The sequence below is a fragment of the Amblyraja radiata genome, chromosome 20 (genome assembly GCF_010909765.2).
Source record: "Amblyraja radiata isolate CabotCenter1 chromosome 20, sAmbRad1.1.pri, whole genome shotgun sequence".
In the NCBI taxonomy this organism is placed as follows: Eukaryota; Metazoa; Chordata; class Chondrichthyes; order Rajiformes; family Rajidae; genus Amblyraja; species Amblyraja radiata.
The window spans coordinates 32,501,695-32,518,477 of NC_045975.1; the positions used below are offsets into that span (position 1 = coordinate 32,501,695).

Consider the following 16,783-nt stretch of genomic DNA (forward strand, 5'->3'; position numbering starts at 1 on the left):
TGCTAAATAGCCCACAGCACGGAAAGCGTTAAGAGCTTGCCGCGGGCCAGATAAAATCTCACGGCGGGCCGGATGTGGCCCAGGGGCCACAATTTTGATACCCCTGGTGTAGATTATTGTCCTAGAGATTCTTTCAAAACCACTGGGAATATGCTGAAAGGTTTATCAAGTATCAAGTAACTCAGCCGTCTCGCAAGTCTGATATAACTAAATTTAGTCCATGTTTAAGGCATGAGGAGATATTTAAACTTTTAAGATAGTTAAAATTATGAAAGGTCCAGAAGCTTGAAATAAACCAACAGTTCCCATTCAGATATTTTATTTACTGTTGAATTCAGTGCCACTTCTCTTTCAAGAACGCCGACCTTGAAGACATTCCCCACTGCTCTCTGGCAGGATTTTTGTTTCCTTTCCCTTGTGTGCTTTTAACAGTTGAACAAATTGTGTTCCACAGCCTTATTGATCATCTGATCTCTCCTGGTCAGGAATATTCCCTTTATTCTACTCACCCACGTCCCACCTTTTCTGCTTCCTAAAATTAACCTGCTTTCTTTCATTCCCAGTCCTGATGAAGGACATCAAACATAAACCATTTCTCCCTCTACAGATGCTGCCGGACAGGATGTGTTTTTCCAGTATATTCTGTTTTTATTCCAGATAAATTGTGATTAGCTAATGCAAGAAAGTTTTATCTTCCAAAATTAGCTGGGTTTTTTTGTGTGAGAAGATCCATGACAGCGTTAATACGAACTGCACCGTTCTCACCCCGAGATAGAACAACCTTACAAACTTGGACAGTGAAGATAAATTGGAAGAAAAAAACTATCTCTCCAGAGATGCTGCCTGTCTCGCTGAGTTACTCCAGCATTTTGTGTCTATCTTCGGTTTAAACCAGCATCTGCAGTTCCTTCCTACACAGGGTGCAATTTTATTGCGTGTGTTCACACCGATATTAGCAAGGCAATTATCGCGATCATCGTATTGAACCAAAGGCAAAAAGGCTTCGTCATTGTGGCCTCAAGTTCCAATGAGAATATAGTTATCCTAAATGTTATTGGGCATGCAAAAAAAGCACAGAAACAATTAGGCAGTTGATTTCACAGAATATAACAAAGGCCTTTAATCTGGTGGAATGTAACCTAATTGATAAATTGCTGCTTCATTTTGGGATCAGCAATCAATTTATTAATCTTACTGATTACATTTTACTGAAATCCCCACTTGGTGATTGAAGGCCCTGGAGAGTTGAGCAAATGACTCATAATAACGAGAGGTATGAAACAGGAATATACTCTTGTCACCAACTTTCATTCATTATGATGATGGATATCCTGATTGGCACCATGGATAGACGTCACTTATGTACATATTACTGGATGGTCATTTCCCCAATACTTTTGTGTAGCAATTGTTATTTGTCACTTGCAAGCCCCCTACCTGTAAGTGGTCAGGATTGCTTTGGACATGATGAAACCATCAGCAAGCACCTCCACTTTTAACTTATAATGGAAAGGTCACTGCTGAAGCAGCTCATGATGGCTGGGCCAAGAGTCTTCCAAAGGACTCGGCCCCAAGGAACCTTTCAGCGTGGGATGATTCACCTACAGCCAACATCTTTTGTGTAAAGTATGGTTTCAGCCACTGGAGTGTTATAATGCCAAACTTTATCTTGATGCCACACATAGTCAACTGCTGTCTTGTTGTCCATGGCAGTCACTCTCTGGAATTCGGCCCTTTAGTGCATGTTTGAATTAAGGCTGGGAAGAGGTCAGGAGCCAAGTCATCGTGACAAACCCCAAAGTGGAGGTTAATGTGTAGGTTATTGGTTAATAGGTGCTGCCTGATAAAACTGTCATTGTCACATTTGTTACTTTGCTGATAATTATTGGTAGGATTTTGCTCACCACTAACAAATCAGTTTTTTTTGTGGTTGGATTCACAGGACTTTCCAGTCACAGATTGGCAAATTGGCTTTAGTTAGACCACATTCCTATAACGCTATGCCCAATAGTCTTCAACCCTCGAATGGCAGCTGCAAACCCAGGCACCTGGGCCCTACAGCTTGTCAATGCCTTCCTAAACCTTCCTAGCCTCTCCATCTCTTTCTCACTCCATTCATGGTATTCCATTAAACTCAGCTCCTAGTTGAAGCATTTAGTCGCCTATTATTTCCTTTTGGGGCTCGCTGCCAAATTCTGTCTGATCTTGCCTTTGGGTCTAGGTAAAAACAAACCGCAGGGAAATAAGTTATCAGCTTCAGCTGCTGGTGCTCCTCAGCAGCTTGTTACGATGCAACATGAGCAACATGAGGTGAACTACTGAAGCAAAACATCAGCATCCCACCAGTAAGGCACAGCACAACAAAGGAGCAGAGCCTTGGGTTTGAAAGGAGTGCCAGGCTAAAAGATTTAATTGCTGATAATATATTAAACTTTGTTATATTTTTGTTTACATAAAGTGAAATTTGTTTCTTTCTCTCCAATAATACCATCACATTATTCTGCAGTTCAAATGAGAACTGCAGCCCGGAGATTAGTATGATACCAATATGCCAATCTTCAGGTTAATTTTATGGGAGGGATGCTTCTGTAGAAGTGAATGACTGACTGGGCAAGTGTGCTTGAGCGTGCCCTTGTGCCAGTGTGCACACATGCCGAAAACAACTTTCTGTCTCTCTCCCATTCAGTATTCAATGGGAGGGAAATACGTTGATCTTCCCAATACAAAAAGGATGGACATACCCAGACGTCAGTGGTGATCTCAGTTAGTGCACAAATATTTCACCAGGTGTGGGCCCTTCAGTCCATCAACTCCTCGCCAACCACCAAACACCCACTTTTACACTAAATCCACTACAAGGTATTTTATTCTCCCCACAATCCCATCAACTCCCAAATTCTACCACACATCTCCACACTAGAAGCCATTTATGTGGCCAATTAAATACCAATCAAGATGTCTTTGGGACGCGGGAGTGAACTCACACGTTCAGAGGAAGAACATGCAAATTCCACCCAGGCACGACCACATTCAAGTCAATGGCACTGTGAGATGGCAGCTCTACTAGCTGAGCACTTAAGATCATAAGGAATAGGAGTAGAGTTAGGCCATTTGGCCCATCAAGTCTACTTCACCATTCAATCATGGCTGATTTATCTCTACCTCCTAATCCTATTCTCCTGCCTTCTCCCCATAACCTCTGACGCCCGTACTAATTAAGAATCTATGTATCTCTGAGAATCTATCTTTCAATTGCAGAGTTGATGCAGGCAGCAGGGCAGCAGGAATACTAGGACAGAGACAGTTTTGATTTCACCAACTGCTTCCTTCCCAATTGTTGAAACAAAATCAATCCGAGATTGTTCCCAGAGGAAGGTAAGGAACGGATGAGAATGAACCAGGGAACTAGAGGAGCTAGCTGGTGCCAAAAGGCAGCTGGTCCACAAGAAAAGACCCTGTGAACACGACAATGTCAACATGACAATTGTCAAGAGCAGAGGTGGAGGCACATCATAGAGGGCATCAAAGATTGAAATCTTAGAAATATTGAAAAATGACTGAAAACTAATAAAATATTCTGGAACTCTTACTTAAAAACAAAATTATTTTAATGATAATCTGTTAGATGCCGAACATCAATAACTGGAAGGCAGTAAAGAGTTTAAAACCATTCTAAAGATCATAAGCTGTTCATCAAAATGGATCCTTATTGTGCTGAAGCTCCAGCAGTCAAAATGTTTGCCTTTATCGGATTAAACCTGCACATCAAGCTGCAGAATGTTTATAACCAAAGCTATTCACAAGAGCAATGTGACTTTCTGTGATAGCGAGACCTCTAAAGACGAAGTGCTAAGGTTTGCCAAAGGCTGCATCACAGAAACTAATCTAGATGCTGCAAGGGATTAAAGGAAACCATCAAGTGTGGAATATTTTGCTCCACTCCATCATATTCAAGTGACGGGGCTGGTGGAGACCAGAGTTTCATTAGTGCCTGTGAGGTAGCTGCACTAAGATTAGTCTCACAGATGGCAGCAGTCCAATCTTAGAGAACCTGTCTCTTTACCGGTATCAAGACTGTTAAAAGTATTTAATCAGATAGATAGAAACCTCTGAGAGCGGGATAAAGGCATGTAACCTAAATGTTAGTGGTGGTCACTGATGGTATCAGGGAGCAGACTTGCACACTAGGGGATGTGGAAGTCTGAACTGTTCCCTGTGACACACTGCTGAACTTGGACAGATGAAAATTTAAAAACTAGCTATGATATTCTTTGCTAGGTAACGACACAAAGAAAGATACTTGGAATCGAGAAGAGGTATGTTAGGAAACAGATCAGCAAACATCACAAGGCAGAGCAAGTTATGTAGCTACTTACCAAAACCACATTGTATACTGACAGGAATATGCATGTGTGTGGGTAAATGAGGTAACAATCACCAGCTGGTGGGATCAGGAGTGCATGTTGGCCATGTTGTAATATTGTCAATGCTGTTAATAAGAATCACTTTAGCTGCAACTCACCCCAGTTACTAGTTAATTCATCGTGTCTCAAGCGGAAGGGAAACAGGTCGACAACTACACAAGGCCGAGGTCTAACAAAAAACCTAAAGAACAGATGGCGAGTGGAAGGAGCACAGGATATCCAGCATCTGGCTGATATGTTCATCATGTGAGGACTCTTCAGCGTTGTCAAAACCATCTATGCCCCAAATACCCAATAATATACTGAGAGCTAAGAAGTCATCAAGGACTCTGAGGACTTTGTTACCATTGAGGTGCTTATTAGAAGGAGTACTGCACAGACTTCTCAGTTGTACATTATCCCTGACTCCACAATCCCCTATTCCACTGCGACACACCATTACCACACACTGTCAAGAGGTTCTTGAACCAACCTGTACAACCTTACTCCTACCTTGACAATGGAACACGTAGAACTAGAGTGGCACAGTGGCAGAGTTTCTGCCTTACAGTGCCAGGTTCGATGTTGGCTACAGGTGTTGTCTGTACTGAGTTTGTACATTCTCCCTGTGACTACGTGGGCTTTCTCTGGGTGCTCTATGTTTCCTGTGCAGTTGTGCAAGAAGTGCAGGTTTGTAGGTTAATTGGACAAGAAGGCTCTGCAGAGAGTAGTGCGTTCGGCCGAATGCACTATGGGAACTTCACTCGCCCCCCTGCAGGAACTATACATCAGGAGGTGCAACACCAGAGCCAATAAAATCATGGTAGACCCCTTCCACCCCTGCAACGGACTGTTCCAGCTGCTACGGTCAGGCAAACGCCTCCGTTGCCATGCTGTGAGAACGGAGAGGTTGAGAAGGAGTTTCTTCCCAGAGGCCATTTGGACTGTAAACTCTTATCTCACCAGGGACTAACTTTACTGAACGTTTTTCCTTCCGCCCACAATATTTAATATGTAAAATAATATGTGATTCTGTTTATAGTTTGTTTGGTTGTTTGTTTGTTTGTATTTTTGCACAAAGTCCGCGAGCATTGCCACTTTTCATTTCACTGCACATCTCGTATGTGTATGTGACGAATAAACTTGACTTGACTTGACTTCTGTCAATTGCCCCTAGTGTGTAATATGCAAAACTGGGATTACATGGAACTAGTGTATGGATGATTGCTGGTCGGCACAGACTAAGTGGGCAGAAGGGCCTGTTTCCACCCTGCATCACTAAACCTCTTGCAATAAATTGGATTTATTTTTTTCCTAATTAGTTTTCACTAATGCCTTTTTTTCTTTTAGAAATGTTGTGTGAAATATGTGTAATTTATGTCTACTTTTGTGTGTATGTCTGCGTGTATGTGCCTGTGATGATGCTGCTGCAAGCAAGCTGTTCATTGTCTCTGTACCTCACGGTATAGGTGCATATGACAATAAACTCTCCTTGACTTGAACTTGGCCAAGAGGAACCTTTGACACAAATTCACAAAGCTGTCTCCCTCATTTTGGAAGAAGGACACATGCCAAGGGGCCACAGTGACACCATTATCTTCAAGAAAGGAGACAAACCCAATTGCATTAATTTCAGGCAGGTCTCCTCATTGCCTGCTCTATGGAAAGTTATCACAAGAGTCTCCTCATACCTTTCCTTCCAGTAGCCAAAGTGCTGCTCCCCCTCCCCATATTGCAGTGTGGATTCTATCCATCAAGAGGCATGGTGGGTTTGATCTTCACTGCACAACTCCACCAAGAAATGCAGGGAGCTGTATCAACAGCTAATCATCAGCTTTTTCAACTTTACAAAAAACTTCTACTCAGTCAACCGAGAGACACAATGATAAATCATCGCCCTCAGAAATGTGTTTGCTGCATGAAACCATGAAAGTATTGAGCAAAGATGATGCTTATGGGTGTACACATCCAGAGGCCAAGCTCTAGATTTTAATCAATTCATTGAAGCACATTAGAAAGTGTTTTTTTTAAACTGGGTAAGTGTGTGGGGGCAGGGGGTGGGGAAACTTTTAAAATCTTTCCCCTGCACGGAGAACCCGACCATTTCTCTGTCGGGTCTCCGTTGTCGTTGGGGCCTAGCACCGTGGAGCGGCCTCCAACCGGAACGACCTGGGGCTCCAGTCGCGGAGCTGTGAACTTACTTACCATCATGGAGCTGGCCGAGTTCGGAGCGGGAGGAGCGGTGGTGGCGCGCTGCTGCACCCCGACCCCAGAGATTCGGAGGCTCCAACCGCCGGCCCGGTGGACGGTGACACCGGGAGCCCGCGGGTCTCTGCTGGGAGACCGCTTTTCGGGGCTTCCGCAACGGCGACTTCTCCCGCCCGAGTTGCGGGGTTTAAAATTACCTGGAGTGGGGCCTTACATCGCCCGGCGCGGCTTTAAATGCTGCGGGACTTGCTAGCGCCGGCCGGGGGCTCCAACACCAAGACCCGGAGCGCGGCCTTGCATCACCCGGCAGGGTTTTAATGGCCACGGGGCACTTACCATCGCCCGCCGAGGGCTTTGACTCTGACATCGGGAGGAGAATGAGGAGTGCAGGGGAGAGATAAGACTTTGCCTTCCATCACAGTGAGGAGGAGATTCACTGTGATGGATGTTTGTGTAAATTGTGTTGTGTCTTGGTTCTTTTTCTTGTGTGTGTGACTGCAGAAACTAAATTTCGTTTGAACCTCAATGAGGTTCAAATGACAACAAATAAATTGTATCATTGTATCAAGTTGGTTACAGATGAGGGTAATCTGTATTGTAAATGGAACAGTGTTATTTTTGCGCCAACAAAAAGTTAGATCGAGGAATACTTGACTTCAAGTACATTTTCCTACGGAAATTGTTTTTCCGATGGGATTTTGGTAATTATATATAATAGAGTTGGAGGGTACATCATGAGGTATGAAAGGCCACAAATAGGTTCTAGGAGAATAATCATTGTGGGTTATACTGAAATCAAACATCATGAATGCATTGTTAAAAAAATGAGTATAGACCTTGTATGGAGACTGAAACACCCCTGACAATCATATAAAGATAAATGATGTGCAGGAAGGAACTGCAGATGCTGGTTTACATTTAAGATAAACACAAAATGCTAACTCAGCGGGACATGTAGCATCTCTGGAAAGAAGAAACTTGTAGTTATGACTAGGGGCTGGATATACCAGGATTGATCTGTTTGGAACACAGCAGACTGCGGGAGGCAACTGAGATGCATACGATTATGAGAATCTGACAAAAAATAAATAGGAAGACCATATTTACCTTAGTTGTGGGGTCAAAACCAAAAGGCCTAGTCAGAAAATAATTGGGGAATGGAGTAGAGAGAAGATGAAAATTTATTTTTTCAACATGGGAGTGTTACGGGTCTGGCTCTTTCTGCCTGAATGGGCGTGAAGACAGAAACCCTTATTAATTAAACAAAACTTGGATATTCATCAGAAGAACCATGTTCTGAAGCAGCGCCATAGACATGTGTGTAAGGTGGGATTAGATTGGTCAGCTCTTTTACACTCAGCATGACAGATTAAAAGGCTCCCAATTTTTAAACCAGTGGAATTCCTGAATGTCATACAAGGACTAATATATTTATTTTGCAGCATTTGATGTAGAACAAGGCAGCCTCTGTAAATTAAAGACTAATTAACTCCCATGTATTATACAGAGTCTAACAGAGCTACCGAGTATTACATTGGGACTAACGTTCGCCAACATACGACACATCAAAGTACTGAAAAGGGGTCACCCAGCTCAAACCAGCTCTTTCTGCAGATGCTGTCTGACTTGCTAACTGCTTCCAGTACTTTCAGTTTTTAATTAATTAAAACAAGGTTTCCCTTGCATATTACATTAAAGCTAACAGCCCTTACACACTTTACAGTGACTAAAAAATTGAAAAGCAAAATGCCACTGATGCTGGAAATCAGACATATGGACATATACAGAGGGTCAGGCAGCATCTTTGGAGAGAGAAACAGAGTTAACTCTGCAGCTTGATGACCTTTCTTTAGAATTGGAAAAGTGAGTAAATAAGTGTATTTTAAATTCTAGAGATGAGAAGTGATTGAAAAAACTATGATTGGTGGTGACACACAAACTGTTTGCTAAATTTCCTACAATAGAAAAGGGGAACGCACATGAAAATATAATTATGTGGCCTTAAAGTGAGAGAAGGCATGGGAGACGTTTCGGGTTGAGACCCTTCTTCGGGTCTCTTCATAAATAGAAGTGTTCCCTTTCTATCGTTGTACAAGGAGGATATATCTTGTGAATAAAGGGGAAATTTGTACCAGAACTTCCATTACTAGATCACTGATTAAATGGTATCAAACATGATCAATTCTTGTGACATGAAACCGGGGACATGTCAGACACCTCAGAACAATAAAGGCACCATTTCCCTGGCTCATTTAAGTTTCACATTTAGCCAGGCATGTCTCTATAAAAGTGACACCTTTTCTGCTCATTCATTGAGTGCATCACACCACCCACTCTGTATTGAAACTTTTTCCTGAACAAAAAAACCTTCTCCCTGCATTGAAAATGCACCTTGACCCTCTGATGAATTTATGTAAATAATGAACTTGACTTATTGAGCGATAACTCCTTTTGTTTTTCATTCGCCTTTGAGTTCAACCCACAAGATTACATGAGGTCAAACTGCCAGGAAGCTGAACTTCATTATTTATTTGGATAATTTGTAAATTTAAAAGCGTATTCAATACCGTTACTGTGGGAGCCAAGTTTTCACAGTGCCCGGCTATCTGTGAAATCAGGGCAGTGCAAATTCCATCATAAAAACCCATTATACCAGCAATGCATCAATGGACTGAGCAAAGTCAAGACAGGATTCATTGTAAAAGAGTCAGGACCGCATATTTCAACTTATTCCTTCAGTAATGGGCTCTTACAGGGATTGAGTTCAGTACTGGAGATGAAAACGAAGTGAACATGATCATCACCAGAGCTGAAATGGAACAAAGCCTTGCGTTCTCAATAAAGAATATCAAAACATAGAATTATATAGAATGTAAAGCACAGAAGCAGATCATTTGGTCAATTTCCACATAGAAATGTAGCAATCAATCGTTAGCAATAGACCTGACAGAAGAATTTTACGCATATTCGGGCCATCTACAGCAACAAAAACAAATGTCACCATTTGGCTCGTGATTTTAGAAATGAGACATTAATTTGAATTTGAGGATGACAGCTTCACTTCGGGTTGTAGTTCCCGGGGGCAGTAGTGAACTGATATTGTTTACAACGAGAGGTTTCATAGATCACTGTGGAATAGAAACAATTCTCAGGCATGAGAATCCTGAGATTCTGTACGATGTATTATGCAAGTGGAGAAAACAAAGAAAACTCAAAGCGGTAGTTTCTTGTTCAAAAAAATTCCAGACTGGTCTCCTTTTATTGATTATTTAAAGGGTCAGAATGGTTCAGCACAGGAACCTGACTAGCACGCGGGCTAAAGAATGGATGAAATACTATACTCTGAAATGTACGAATATATCTCGAATTAAGTCTTTTTTATTTTAATAAATTTTTCCATTCTTCTTTAACTATCTTTTTCCTTTTTTTGTTTTTTTTTTTGTTTTTGTTTTTGTTTTTCTTCTTTTTCTTTTATTTCTTTACTTCATCTATCTCTTTAGTTCTATCTAGTTTAAAAAAAAAAAAAAGGCAAAAAGTATTGGAGACAATGTAATAATAATTGACAATATTATCAATTCAAAAATGTAAGTGTAATGATGTAAATAGGTTATGTACCTATGTACCTATGTACCTATCTCCAATAAAAAAATATTAAAAAAAAAAAAAAAAAAAAAGAAAAAAAATTCCAGACTGGATCTCGGCAGAAAACAGTTCAGTGATTGGTGCCCAAATTGTTAGTCAAAAATCAGAGAACTCCTTCAAACCTGATAAATATTCTATACTTACTTACTAAACCACTAATTATTTTTTTAATCCAAAGAAGGAATTAACCTATTAGGCATTACAAGCAACAACCATTTTAGCAAAGGGAAATCAATGACATTTTCTACACATAGAACTGATGATGTCTACTTCTTTATGTGGCCAATTTCTGATTTAGCTTAGTTTAGAGATACTGCGCGGAAACAGGCCCTTCAGCCCACCGAGTCCGCGCCAACCAGCGATTCCCACATACTAACACTATCCTCCACACACTAGGGACAATTTACATTTACACTGAGCCAATTAGCCTACAAACCTGTATGTCTTTGGAGTGGGGGAGGAAACCGGAGCTTCCTGGAGAAATCCCACATAAGTCACGGGGAGAACATACAATCTCCATACAGACATACACCCGTGGTCAGGATTGAACCCTGGTCTCTGGTGCTGTAAGACAGCAACTCTACTGCTACGCCACTGTGCTGCTGTAACTCTTTTTTCCCCCACAGTATTGAAGTGTTTTTATTTTTTATTAAAATGTATTACTTCCCTCTGAAATAGTTGTCAATGACATCCTTGGCTTGCGAGACCTTGCCATAGTCCTTGACAACCACACAGCTGCAACCTGCAATCTTCAGAGGTTATACTTGGTCTATTTTGCATAGGCCAACCCACTCACCGAGTTTCATGTTGTCATCAACCTTAATCAGGTTGATTTGATATTCAGCACAGAGTGCCTCCACCAACTTACCATATTGGGCTTCATCACAGTAGCTTGCCACAACACGCAAGTGGGGTTGCCGTTTATCCCGCAGCCTCCCGGAAACAACAACACTGGCCATCGTAGATGGATGCTGTTTTCAGCACCTCCTGAAGTACAGTATTGACATCCATGATGCAGCAAGATGACAGAGCGAACTTCCGGCTATCTATTTATTAATAACAGAGCTAATAACTCACTTTTACCCACTATCCATACTCACAATTACAAAACTCAATCAAGTCAAGTCAAGAGAGCTTATTGTCATGTGTCCCAAATAGGACAATGACATTCTTGTATTGCTACAGCACACCAGGATATTGTAGTCATACAGATCAGATCAGTGTGTCCATATACCATAAAATATATATATACACACATAAACAGATAAAGTGCAATAGGCTGTTATAGTTCAGAATTTGTTTGAAGTTGTGTTTTATGGTCTGATGGCTGTGGGGAAGCAGCTGTTCCTGAACCTGAATGTTGCAGATTTCAGGCTCCTGTACCTTCTATCTGATGGCAGCGGAGATATGAGTGTGTGGCCAGGATGTAGTGGTTCCTTGATGATGCTGGCAGCCTTTTTGAGGCAGCAACTGCGATAGATCCCCTCGATGGTAGGGAGGTCAGAGCCGATGATGGACTGGGCAGTGGTTACAACATTTTGCAGCCTTTTCTGCTCCTGGATGCTCAGGTTGCCGTACCAAGCCACGATGCAACCGGTCCGCATGTTCTCTACATGACCCATAATAAAGACTGGATCTGTTGTGGGGAGGTCTAACCACTGATCTTCATAGATCAACAGCACCAGTAAGCTTTATTCATTCCTCGAGCTATCAACATTCTGTTTATTCCAGCCCCAATCATCAGTCTGCATTGACCCAGTCAGTTATTGATCAGCACTCACCAATAGATCCCTTCATCTGTCAGTGCCTTTTCAACTTTTTATTTCCTGTTTTTTTCTAGGATCGAACTGTGCAAATTGGATGCTGCATTTTCAACATTGTACCAAAATATAAATTACAAATACTTGTATTGTTTTTTATAAAGCTGGGAGATATTCTGTGGCAAACAAGTACCGCATAAATGCAAATTATCCCCATTAAAACCTCAGATTATTCAATTGATATTCCATCCATCTCCATGCATACATCCTATCAAACGTCTCTATCAGTTTCAAGCACCTGACTCAAATAAAGCTTCTCATCCAGGGATCTGCCACATTTCCTGATCAAAGCACCACAGAAGGAGCCAAACAAATTACCTACAAGATAGCCATACTGAAATTAAAAACCTGTCTCTCTGGTCCTCTGCTCTGGAATATCTTCCAAAAACATCTTTACTCCTCCACCTCTCTCTGGTCTATTCAAATACTTATCACTGTTATCAGAATCATCTTGACCAATTCATGAGAGAGTTTATTCGTCCGTTGCATTGGATATGAACTGGAACAATGGCGTTCTTGCTTGCTGCAACTTTATGGACACACTAAAAACAATTCCAACAATAAATGATCAGTTATTCTAAGTAAACAAGGCCATGATAATGTAAAAACTAAAGCATGTAGTACAATGACTGTAGTGGTTCTGAAGAGTTGTGTCCTTGAAGTAGAGTTGCGGTTAGGATTGTAGAGGGTGGTTTAAAAAGACTGATGGTTCAGGGGAAGAAGTAGAAATAAGGAACTGCAGATGCTAATTAATACACAAAAGGACACAAAATGCTGGAGTACCCCAGCAGGTCAGGCAGCATCTCTGGAGAACATGGATAGGTGACGTTTCTGGCGGAGACCCTTCTTCAGACCGGTTTATGGAAAGGAGCTGTTCTTGAATCTAAGGATGCAGCAAGAAGAGAGATGAGGTGGTGATATGAGCTACTTTCCTGAGGCAGTGCTTCTTGCAGATCTCTGCAATGGTGGAGTGGTCTGTAACCACGATGGACCACGCAATGTTAGATGGATCTATCTACCAGTTTCAACAGCCTCCTTCACTCTTGAGCATTTTAATTTTTCAAGCAGGCCATGATACAACTAGTTAACCGGTGACATGCCAAATCCCCTTAAAACCTCTAAGTAGAAACTTTAGCGAGGTTTCTTCGTGATTGCATCAAGATCACGCACTCCCAGGAAATTGAAGCTATCAACTCTCTCCACCTCTGCCTCGGCAATGAAGGCACGTTCATGATGTCTCAGCTTTCCCTTCCATTAAGTCAACAATCAGCTAACTGGCCTTGCTGACATTGAGATCACAATCGTTGTTTTGGTACCACTCCGTCAGATTGTCGATCTCCCTCCTGTATTCTGACTCATCGTTATTCAACCAACATGATAATGGATTGACCAGTGCGATGAAATGGAATGTCTTTTCTGAGCATTGTCATTCTTCAAATACTCTACCTCAGAGTTGTGGCTGATGTACATTCATGTCTGAGATAGATGGGAGATTCAGTGGGATCAAAGGCTATGGAGTCTAGGCCAAAAATCTGAGATCCTATTGAATGGAGGGGCACACATGTGGCCTCACTTACTTCAATTTTTGAAGCACCTGGTAACTCATCCATTAGCAACATTGTGATGTTTATAACATTAAATACTAAATGTGTATGTCGTTCATATTTTGTTTTGTCCTGCTGGCTGCTTTCATACAACCTCTTCAAAAAAGCCCGTGAAGGAGAACCAAGATGCAACTGGAATACATAAAATAAGGGCCTGGAGAGGTTTGAGAATGGCAGAAATGACTGGCTAGAGTTTTATAGCTGAATTATGTGCATCACATACCACCACTGGTTGCTTGCAAGTAGGTGCCCATAGTCTGATTGATTTTGACCTGTTGCAACAACAATAACAAGTTTTCCCTCAGATATAATAGCACAAGAAGCAGAAAATCCTCACCCATGCATTCTGTCAATTACCCAGCCCCACTGCTGATGCATCCTCTTGCTATTGTCAATTCATGCACTCCTCTGAAAAGCTCTGCACGAGTCTAGTGGATGCACTGTGTGCTGCCTGTACAAGCCATACTTAACATGCCCATTTACGATCAATCCTCGGCCCAATTCCCTGAGACAACCGAACACAGGAGCCCACTCCAGAGCCGCTTGTTCACCCGATTAGTGCATTTTCCCTACGTGATGTTTATTGTTAGTAATTATATAAAAAACACTGAATCTCAGGTGCCCTGAAAGTGAGCTTGGCATTGGAAAAGTGTGGTGCTTACGGGTACCCGACTGCTTGCAATGTTAGACCAATGTGGAAGGTGCTTGCCTGGGGGGGGGGGGAAGCTCATTAAAGGACATACATTAATGAAAAAAACAAAATCATTAACAGTTGCTTCTGAAAGCCAGAGCTTGATGTACAATCAAACAAAACGAGGAGGTTCTGCCAGTTGCTTTCAAACACATTTGATCTTCAGGGATAAAACAGATGCTAGAGCTTTCATACGATGTGGTTCCACTAAATAAATGAAGCTGTGTTCCAATACTAAAGGGAAATGCTGCGGCAACGATTTCAGTCATTAGAGCAGAAAGGTATTGGAGGAGTAGGTCATCCCTTTGAATGTGACCTTTGCTCAAAGCTGGAAACAGTAAAGAAGCACTAACAGTGATAGGAGTGTGAGAAATTGAGATAACAAGGCAGAAATCTGCACCGATCAGCAATGTTTCATTTTTATTCATGTGGTTTATGCCTCAATTTACGTTTGGTTCCATTGATGAGAATTAACAAGAAAAGTGATGTGACCTCAATGTCTGGTCTCCCACCTGCATGGATGTAGGTGAACATTTTAAAAGCAAAGACTAGAAAGTTGGGGATTGGGCATCCTCACTCCATAAATATTGAAACAAAGTTGATTTCATCAAACATTGAGAATTCCACTCAAATACCAAGACCCTACTGACCACCAAGACACATTTCTAAACTAATCCTATCCCAAACCCTTTCTTTCTTTCCACATTTGCATCAACTGTTCCTCTCACAGATTTGACTACTCATCTCCACACTAGGAGCAATTAATCGAATAATCTGTCGTTTTTGGAGGTGAGAGGACACGGAAACCCTGAGGGGAAAGACACACATTCACAGAGTGGGAACGTGCAAACACGTTGGTGGGTCAGGATTCCACTCAGGTTTCATGGAGATGAGGCAGCAGCACTACACGTTGTGCCACGGTACTGCCCTTTGAGGCACATTTAAAATGTTATTCACAGTACACTGGAGTACCAGTTCATTCGATGTATAATTGAAACTATGACGCCCACCACATCTCTGCTTGTCTCCAGAAACAAGATCGGACTTTGTATTTATACCACAACTCAATGATTCAATGAAACTTTATTGTTACATGTACCTAGGTAGAGCGAAATGCTTTATTTTGTATACAACTCAGTAAAATCACAGACCTCACTTAGGCATTGCACAAGTGCCGCCACGTTTCCGATGCCGACAAAGCTACAAAAGTTTTACCTGCTGCTGCTGCACGTGACAGCAGGCAGTCCCCCGCTGGGTCCCCCTTCATTCTAGACGGCCCTATGTCAGGTGCCCCCTTTGTTCTTGGCGGCCCCCCTCCGGGTCTCCCCTTTTAAAGAACTCTTAAGAACAACAGTGCCCTGGAATGTCACAAGCATGTAGAAGATATAATATAAATGCAACTTTCTTCACTTGCTTTATCTCTATCACATGGAAAGCACGTGCCAGTAATGCCAACATTAATGTACATATTGCTCGGCTTCTTGAAATGTTGAAACTTGAAATATGTGGGTGTAAATGACAGAATGTAAGCTGACCTCCTCCTCTAGTCTCTCTTCATATTTCCCGTTCCTTTCAAAACATTTAGCTGACTGAACTACTTCCAATCTTCCACAGATACACAAAATGCTGGAGGAACTCAGCGGGACAGGCAGCATCTCTGGAGAAGAGGAATAGGTGATGTTTCGCGTCTAATCTTGCAGTCTTATTTTGAAATATATAAATTCTGTAGTTGAGGAAATTTTATGGACCAATCTGCTTGCCATGATTAATTAAGATCAAATGCTAATAGAAGCTTGCACCATTTTGAAAGTGTATCTTTTCAGTTTGTTGCCTCAGCTGTAGTTAGGCAGACAGATGAGCAGCTGAAAGAGGAGGCAGAGTCAATGGTGAGGCCGCATTTGGAGTATTGTATCCATTTTTGGTCACCTTCCTATATGAAGAATGTCATTAAGCTGGAAAGAGTACAGAGAAAACTTAGAAAGTTGTTGCCAGGACTCAAGGGCTTGGGTTATAGTAAGAGATTCGGCAAACTAGGACTTTATTCTTTGAAGCATAGGAGGCCAAGGGATGATCTTATAAATCTTATCATGAAGGGGATTGAAGGTGAATGCAGAGTCTTTTACCTAGGGTAGGAGAATCAAGAACCAGAGGACATAGGTGTAAGATGAGAGAAGAAAGATTAAAAAATAGGAACCTGAGGAGCAACTTTTTCTCTCAGAAGGTGATGAGTGCATGGAATGAGCGACCAGAGAAGGAAGTTGAGGAAGGTACAATAACAATATTTAAAAGACACTTGGATAGATACATGGATAGGAAAAGTTTAGAGGGATATGGCCCAAATGTGGCAAATGGGACTAGCTTAGATGAGGCATCTTGGTTGACAGAGACGAGTTGGGAATAAGGGTCTATTTATGT

General features: G+C 41.8%; 1 protein-coding gene and 1 pseudogene across 6 annotated transcripts in view; both read right to left on the reverse strand.

The window, feature by feature from the left end:
- The window catches only part of dgkz (diacylglycerol kinase zeta), a 549,506-nt gene that overhangs the window by 75,205 nt on the left and 457,518 nt on the right, over nt 1-16,783 (reverse strand). The gene's annotated exons all lie outside the window — the stretch shown is intronic.
- LOC116984815 lies at nt 10,882-11,276 on the reverse strand (annotated as a pseudogene).